We start from the raw sequence: 8,453 nt of genomic DNA on the forward strand, positions 1-8,453 counted from the left end.
GTGTGGGAGGGAGACAAATCTGTTGGTAGGAAAGAGAGCGTAAGGTTTTCACAGGAAGATGCTGCATGGGATGGGTACGTCAGATGCTGACATACCTGTACAGTGTAGGTCAGAAAGCAGTTACTAGGGGGCATTTCTGATAGTTTGTTTAAGACCAAGAATAAATGCAAGAAACTTTAGGAAATAAAAAAGGGGGTGGGGGAGGGGGAGGTGGGGGAGAAAAGGTGGAGAGGAGCAGGTAGGAAAGTTGCATGTCCTGACTCTAAGCCTTAAAATAATACATTCTGTTTTATGTTTCTGACTTCAACCATTAAAAATCTTTTGGTGTTGAACACTTTTCAAAGAGCTTGCAAAGAAAAGCTTCTGCCACTAAGAAGCACTGAAGAGCAGAACACCATAACTCTCTGCTCTTCCTAAACCATACAGCACTATACGAAAGTGCTGTCATTGGTACCAGCCAACAAGCTTTTTACTGATTTAGCTGTCTTAGGGCTGAGACTTGTCAGGCTTGCTCTGTCTCAGCTTTTCCTGACTTGCCTGCAGCTTTGTTTTACTTGACTTAACAGTGACATCAATTTCTCTAATGGATCGGTATCTAAGCATGACTTCTTATGTGTGTGTTTTGATGATGTTGTTTTGTACAACATTAGTTTTATACGTACAGCAGTAGCAAGTAGCTTTTCTGTTTAGAATGAGGTAATTACAAATCTAACATGATGTAGTGTTGAAAATTACAGGCCTGGTTTGAGAGCAGAGTCTTTGTATGCAGTGTATGCAAAGGATGTGGCATAGAAGAGTACAGGGATAGGAATATAAAGGATGGGTCATAGGCTTGGCTCTGGAAACCCCACAGATATAAGCAACTCACCCATGGTCAGTTAAAGAAATGCAGATCTGGAGCTCAAGACCAGTTTTTGAGTAATAAAACCAACAAGCCAGTAGTAGCTAACACACCTTAAAGTCACCATGTGTAGCAAATTGGGATGCAACATGAATTTGCAGACCAATAAATAAAGAAAAAGGCATAAAAACATGTTGGGAAATACATAGAAGACACCAAGTGGATCCTGGAATGAGGAGAAAGAAACCACCGACACAAATATTGTATTCCTTCTGACAAAGGAAGCTGACAGCTGTGATGTAACACCTTGGAGGGAAAATGAAACTACCAATGTTAGGACACAGAGGAGTGGTGGAAAGGTGAACATAACATCAGAATAATGGGAGAAACTAAGAAGTGTATATAACCATCTAAATTTATTTTTCTGTAATAGAACTGCAGCAATAAATTAGACATTTAAGATTTCAATTGTATTTACAGTACTTTTATGGATTTATACATATATATGCATATACACATATGTTCTCATATATATATATACATATATACACATATATAAAGAACATATGTATGCATATATAATCTACCCAGAATCAAGATCTTGAGTGGAATAGCACCTGTTCTGTTGCCAGATTTACAAAATGAAACCTTTTCCTGAGCTGTATTTTTCATTGTGTGATGGGACACATAACCAAATGATCTCTAATCACAGAATCATAGAATCACAGAATATCCCGAGCTGGAAGGGACCCATAAGGATCATCAAGTCCAACTCCTGGCACCGCACACGTCTACCCAACATTTTAGACCATGTGACTCAGTGCACAGTCCAACAGCTTTTTAAATTCAGACAGGCTTGGTGCAGTGACTACTTCACTGGGGAGCCTGTTCCAGTGTGCGACCACCCTCTCGGTGAAGAACCTCTTCCTGATGTCCAGCCTAAACCTCCCCTGCCTCAGCTTAACACCGTTCCCGCGGGTCCTGTCACTGGTGATAACAGAGAATAGGTCACCTGCCTCTCCACTCCCCCTCACGAGGAAGTTGTAGACTGTGATGAGGTCTCCCCTCAGCCTCCTCTTCTCCAGGCTGAACAGGCCCAGTGACCTCAGCCGCTCCTCATATGTCTTCCCCTCTAGGCCCTTCACCATCTTTGTCACCCTCCTCTGTACACTCTCCAACACTTTAATGTCCTTTTTGTACTGTGGTGCCCAGAACTGCACACAGTACTCGAGGTGAGGCCGCACCAGCGCAGAGTAGAGCGGGACAATCACCTCCCTTGACCTACTAGCGATGCCATGCTTGACGCACCCCAGGACACGGTTGGCCCTCCTGGCTGCCAGGGCACACTGCTGGCTCATATTCAACTTGCTGTCAACCACAACCCCCAGATCCCTCTCTGCGGGGCTGCTCTCCAGTGTCTCATCGCCCAGTCTGTACGTATAGCCAGGGTTGCCCCGTCCCAGGTGCAGGACCTGGCACTTGCTTTTGTTAAACTTCATGTGGTTGGTGATCGCCCAGCTCTCCAATCTGTCCAGATCTCTCTGCAAGGCCTTTTCACCCTCAGCCGAGTCTACAATTCCTCCAAGTTTGGTGTGATCGGCAAATTTGCTCAAAACACCTTCTAGTCCTACATCCAAATCGTTTATAAAAACATTGAAGAGGACTGGCCCTAAAATGGAGCCTTGAGGGACCCCACTAGTGACCAACCGCCAGCCTGATGTAGCCCCATTTACCACAACCCTTTGAGCCCTGCCTGACAGCCAATTGCTCACCCATCGTATGATGTTTTTGTTTAGTTGTATGCTGGACATTTTGTCCAGTAGGATCCTATGGGAAACTGTGTCAAAAGTTTTGCTGAAGTCCAAAAAGATCACATCAGCTGGTTTCCCTTAATCATACAACCTCGTGTTCCACACACGCAGGTAAACCACGTGTGTTTGCTTCACTCCTGTAGTGATGCTGCAGCCTCACAGTCATTTTCCCATGGGTAGGCAGAGCCAATAGTGCTGCTTTTGAGTGTTCCTGTAAGGGGCTGTGTGGTTTCCTCTAACACAGTGTAAACTCATGAATAGATAAACTTTTTTTTTTTCCTTTTTTTTTTTTCTTTCTTTTTAATAGGACTGATCATTTAAGCAGGGTTGATCATACTTTCTTGCATTTAACATCACTTAAGGCTATGTACGGCTTTCTTCTTATTCAGTGAGGTGAAAATTAAGCTTTGCTTCGTGTCTTTTTCTTTTGAAACTGGTTCAAAAACTATGTACCATAAAATGGAAAGCTAAAACTGATGCATTAAACCTTGATGCCTTTACAATAACAAAACAGTGTTTGGACATAATTCTCCCTGTCAGCATTATGAAGTACGTAACACGTGCCTGCCGGATCCGGTGCAGACAGCTAAATGTTAGATTTACCCATGACAACAGTTGGCGTGGTAAAAGTCTTTCAAGAGGCACCTAAACTTGTCAGCATAAAGCTAAATTATTCCTGCTGAGGATCGTATCAGGTGGCTCCTAGCAAAAAGTCCAGCCACAGCACAGTTCTCTTTCTAAGGACTATGGGACATTTTTTTAGTATTTACTGAGGTGTTGCCACTGCTCCCTGAAAGAGATCAATCCTATTTTTGTTGCTGTTGTTGTGCAGCAAGCTTGAATATAGCAGTTTATCTGTACAACTATTCTGAACTATGCTGTTCTTCCAGCATATGAGAATTGTGTTGCTCTCCCTCTCTGAAAAGAGAAGGAGATACTATGATCCCTGGCTGTCACTAAAATGGAATTGTGTTAAATTTTCTCCATTTGGGGAGCAAAATCTGAATTTTGTCACAGAAGGTTGTCTGTTTCTCTGTTTAGGGTACACCAAGATTAAGTCTTCTCTGACTGATTCAAATAAATTTTTAAAGAAATCCCAGATCATCCAAAATCTTGCAGAGAGTTACCAGAATGACACTGACTTCACATAAGCTCTAGCATGAGAGAAAGGATCTAGCAGTGAAGCTGTGTTGTTTAAACAATGCAGCATTTTAAAAGCATTTTTAATTAATTAATTATTTTTTTAAGACATTTTGTTTAGAAGTAGATCACGGATCTGGTGACTTTGAGGAGATACAGCCCAGCCCACTGCTCCGATGTCAGTCAGTCTTTATTGCTGTTGGTTCCAAACCACTTTTATAGGCTTCCACTGATGGAAATACTGCAGCCTCCCCAAGGTTTATAATTATTAATGATTAATTAATTAATTTCCATTGCTTTCCTTCTCCTACCATACTTTCTGTATGTATTCAGAAATTTATGTGCTACAGCGCAGGGCCAATACTTTTTGCCTGTTTGCTGCTTCAGCCTTGGAAAAGATCCTCCTCCCCTCCCTCCCTCCCTCCCTCCCTCCCTCCCTCCCTCCCTCCCTTCCTTCCTCCCTTCCTTCTTCCAGAAGTTTTGGTGTCCTTGTGTTCTGCAAGATTTTTTTTCCCATGCTTTAGAAAAAAACACAAAAAAACCCCCACTAAAATTAGAAAAATATAAGTGAGTAACTGTATTCAAAAAGACACTTTGAATAAGTGTATTCAAAAAGAAGTATACAGAAAGAAACAGATGCTAAAAACACATTCTGAATGCTTTCACTGAAATAAGGTGAATGTGTTTACTGTAGTATACATCTATAACTTAGAAAATTTGGCACAAAAGTAGTTGCTGAATCATAGAGATGAAGGTCCTCTCCTGCCCACCAGCACTCTGTTTATGACCCCCAGAACAAATTCTGATAAGAATCCATACACAAATTGGGTCTGAACTCAAGAATGATCGAATTATTGATCTCTTCACTTTACACACATTTTTTTACAAGAAGAAAAAAAAAAAAGAAAGAAAATGCTTGAGTAATTAAGAAAGAAAACAAATAAACAAATTAACTTTGTCAGCCTGCATTTGATGAAATGCAGGAAAAGGCAAACTTGGGCACACTAAACACTTTGTTACAGATCAGTGGTTGTGAAAGGTAGGCAGTCTCAGTTACTTAAGGGAATTAACTAATAAACTTAGAGGAACACTACAATTTGCTGAATTGTTTCTGAGAACACCCACCCTGGAAAAAGTTATGCTCTATTTTTCAGTAGTTTCTGCTTTTTCACATTTTTAACTACTTGAACAGTAGCTGAGGCTTAACTGCATTGTGTGGTTGAGGTATGAGCCCAAGACAGGTGAAGCATAAAGAGATAAGTTTCTAGAAAAAATAAGTAGCTTAGGTTATTATGAAATGTCTTTAAAATGGTATTATGCCTTCTGGGCAAACAAAAGATTGATTAAATTAAAAGGCTGAAATCTTCTCTGGCAAGTATCAGATCAGTGGTGTCATGGATTCATGCTGCACAGAAACACCTTGTCATGCAGTCCTCACAGCTGTATGTCTTGGCATATGACAGGGTATTTAAGGACCGCAGGTCCTCATTGTTCCAATCAGTAGGTATTATTTTATCAGATAAAGTAGAATGTGAGGGTGACAGAGAAAGCAAAATAAAAAGTCCTCGTTGGGAACCTTGTGTGTGCATTTTTGTCAGTGGTTATTTTTTCACGATATAAATTATATTTTTTTTATTTTTATTTTTTGTTATTTATACTGTATATTATGTAATTAGCACAAATAAAAGGTACCTATCTAAGTAAATAGATCCATGTATTATAATTTACTCTGTGTGGAGTCTGTGCTTCTAGAATACTTTTTTCTTGATCTTGTAATTGTCAAAATCACAAAACCACAGTTCTAAGTCTTACTTCAGGCAAAACTGTTTACGTCATTATTCCATATGAATTAAGATGATGATTCAGATAAGAAACTGTTCTTTTGCATTGTCATTTTTTTCCTTCAAGATGTGCCTTGTTTGTCTGTGTAAAATGGCCTCTGGAATTTCTGCCTGCAGCCTGAACTCTACAAGAAAGACTGCACTGGTATTCTGTAAAGTTTTACCTTTAATTAAATGCATTTCTGATCTGGGATAATCAAAAAGAACCATTTCAAAAACACCACAAAGTAGAATTTATTACAGCACATCTTCATATAATTGAAAATTAGATTAAAATTCAAGTAGCACTCCAGTCCTCGTGACTCAAGGTCCCAGCCCATCACTTGTTTGTTTCTCAGTGAATTTCTTAGTTATTTGTCATCTGGAAATCAATGAGCATGTCAAATGAAAGGACAAATTTCATATTATGACCAATCCAACTGATGAAGATCATGAAAGGCCACCTGCCATCTCAGCTTTCCGGAATGGTATTTCTGTCAGTCACCATGCAAGAGGTGAGTACTCTCCTGTGCCTTAAAAATATGATTTTTTTGTTTCTTGGAAAATGAAAGAGTAAATGTTTTGAGCTTGATTTGATCTCTAATAAAACTGCAGGGAACCACCTGAAACAGGTTATTTTCTATTATATTTTGCACTGATGATATGGAAGAGCAGAAACTGATATTCCTCTCTTAAACTATTTTGGGGGAAGGGGAAACATTTCCTGAAGTATTGGCACAGGTGTATAGCAGATAACTGTCAAACTTGTTATTGCTTTGAAATCGTATACTAGTGGTTGTTGGGTTCTCCACTCTGAAAGCAAGAAGTTCTGTCTGGGATAGATCCAAAAGTTACATTTACCTTCTATGCTTGAATACTGCAGGCATGTAAGAGTATCCTGTTTCCCTTTGTGCATCACATTTTCCTCTGGTATTTAAAATGTGAATTTCCACAAGCAAATATGGAAAAATACAAAGAATCAACTTTAAAGACCGATTTCTTATTTTTGTTGTTTTATTGTTACTTCTTTGGTTTCTGGAGGTTGGAGGCAAAGAGTACAATTTCAGTCCTAAGGAATTTGCTAAAATAAATTCTAGTTGCTTGAATCTCCCTGAATCTTTTTTTCCTTCCCTTCCCTTCCCTTCCCTTCCCTTCCCTTCCCTTCCCTTCCCTTCCCTTCCCTTCCCTTCCCTTCCCTTCCCTTCCCTTCCCTTCCCTTCCCTTCCCTTCCCTTCCCTTCCCTTCCCTTCCCTTCCCTTCCCTTCCCTTCCCTTCCCTTCCCTTCCCTTCCCTTCCCTTCCCTTCCCTTCCCTTCCCTTCCCTTCCCTTCCCTTCCCTTCCCTTCCCTTCCCTTCCCTTCCCTTCCCTTCCCTTCCCTTCCCTTCCCTTCCCTTCCCTTCCCTTCCCTTCCCTTCCCTTCCCTTCCCTTCCCTCCCCTCCCCTCCCCTCCCCTCCCCTCCCCTCCCCTCCCCTCCCCTCCCCTCCCCTCCCCTCCCCTCCCCTTCCCTTCCCTTTCCATTTGAAGTGATTTACTATATAAGCTATGTTCATATTGTAATATAGCATAAGCATGGCACAATATAAGTAGATCTGTAGAGAGGGTGAGATGGTGTGAGGAGTCAACGTTTACATTGTGTTTCAGGTGCCTTTCTTTAGATAAGGCCCAGCCTTACCTCTTGGACTGAATGCCCATTAGCAGGTGAAGCAACTTCAGTGTATTCCTGGAGGTCATATTTTGGGTTTCTTTAATCTGAAAGGAAGATGTCCTTAGTGTAACACTAATGCACTGTGAAAACTGAATCATGGGAAGTAGGGCTACATGTAAAACCAGGTTCAGAATTGTGCTGCGGACCTTCATGACTGAAACGCTCATCTGTTTGCTCTTTGCCTAACACTTCCTTTAGCGGTTGACTTTTCTGTGTTCTGTTTTCCGGTCTGGTTGTTTCCTCTCCCCTCTAATGGGTACTAATGGGTAACCATAGTCACCACACCTGGATTGTCCAGATACAGAGCAAAGGTACAAACCTGCAATTTTGTGAAATTTAGGAAGTGTGTATTCCCGAAAGCCCTCAAGCAGGCTCCTGCAGCTATTTGGGGATTAACAGCCTCATGAGGATCCAAATGGAATTGGATGTATCTTATCACCAGTTTCCAGTCTGTCTCCGTGGAATGGTAAGGAGAGAAAAAGCTGGGATTCTGCGGGAAGAAATTTAAAAGAACATGATAAATACCTTGTGTGAGTGTGTGTGCATACACAAGAGACAACTATGGAAGAGTTGCTTTATGAAAAGAGATGGTGAGGCAGATCTTGGTAGGAAGATGAAGGCAAAGCATGAAGAATGCTGTGTCTATGGAAGTAAATTGGAAGTACCCACAGAAATGTCCTGATTCTGAGGGCAAAGGTCATGGAATTGTTCACATCACTGCTAGTAAATTGTTTTAGTTCCTAAAACAGGCCAACCCTATATAAACTGTCTCCCAGGTAGATTGACCTTTGTCTACAGAGTGCTCATGAGAGTGCTTTGGGGAGGCACCTAGTGATGTTGGCTCTGTGCTAGAGCACTCATAAATGTTCCCTGGCATTCTTTAATTTCCTAACACATATCTGTCAAAACTGGAGGAAAGGAAGCACAGGTAGGTAGTCTAAAAATAAGTGGGACTGCCCTGTGAGGTGTAGAAAACAGCAAGGAAATACCACCAAGTAACAGTAAGTGTCTTAGCTGAGAGAGAGGAAAGTGAAAGACAGAAGGCAGAAAAATATAGATCACTAAAGTAGTAGCAGCACCTGTACTGCAGGAAACAAAGAGACGACCCACCAGGTGACTCCAACCATGATGCAGA

Source organism: Anser anser (genome assembly GCF_964211835.1).
Source record: "Anser anser genome assembly, chromosome: Z".
Classification (NCBI taxonomy): Eukaryota; Metazoa; Chordata; class Aves; order Anseriformes; family Anatidae; genus Anser; species Anser anser.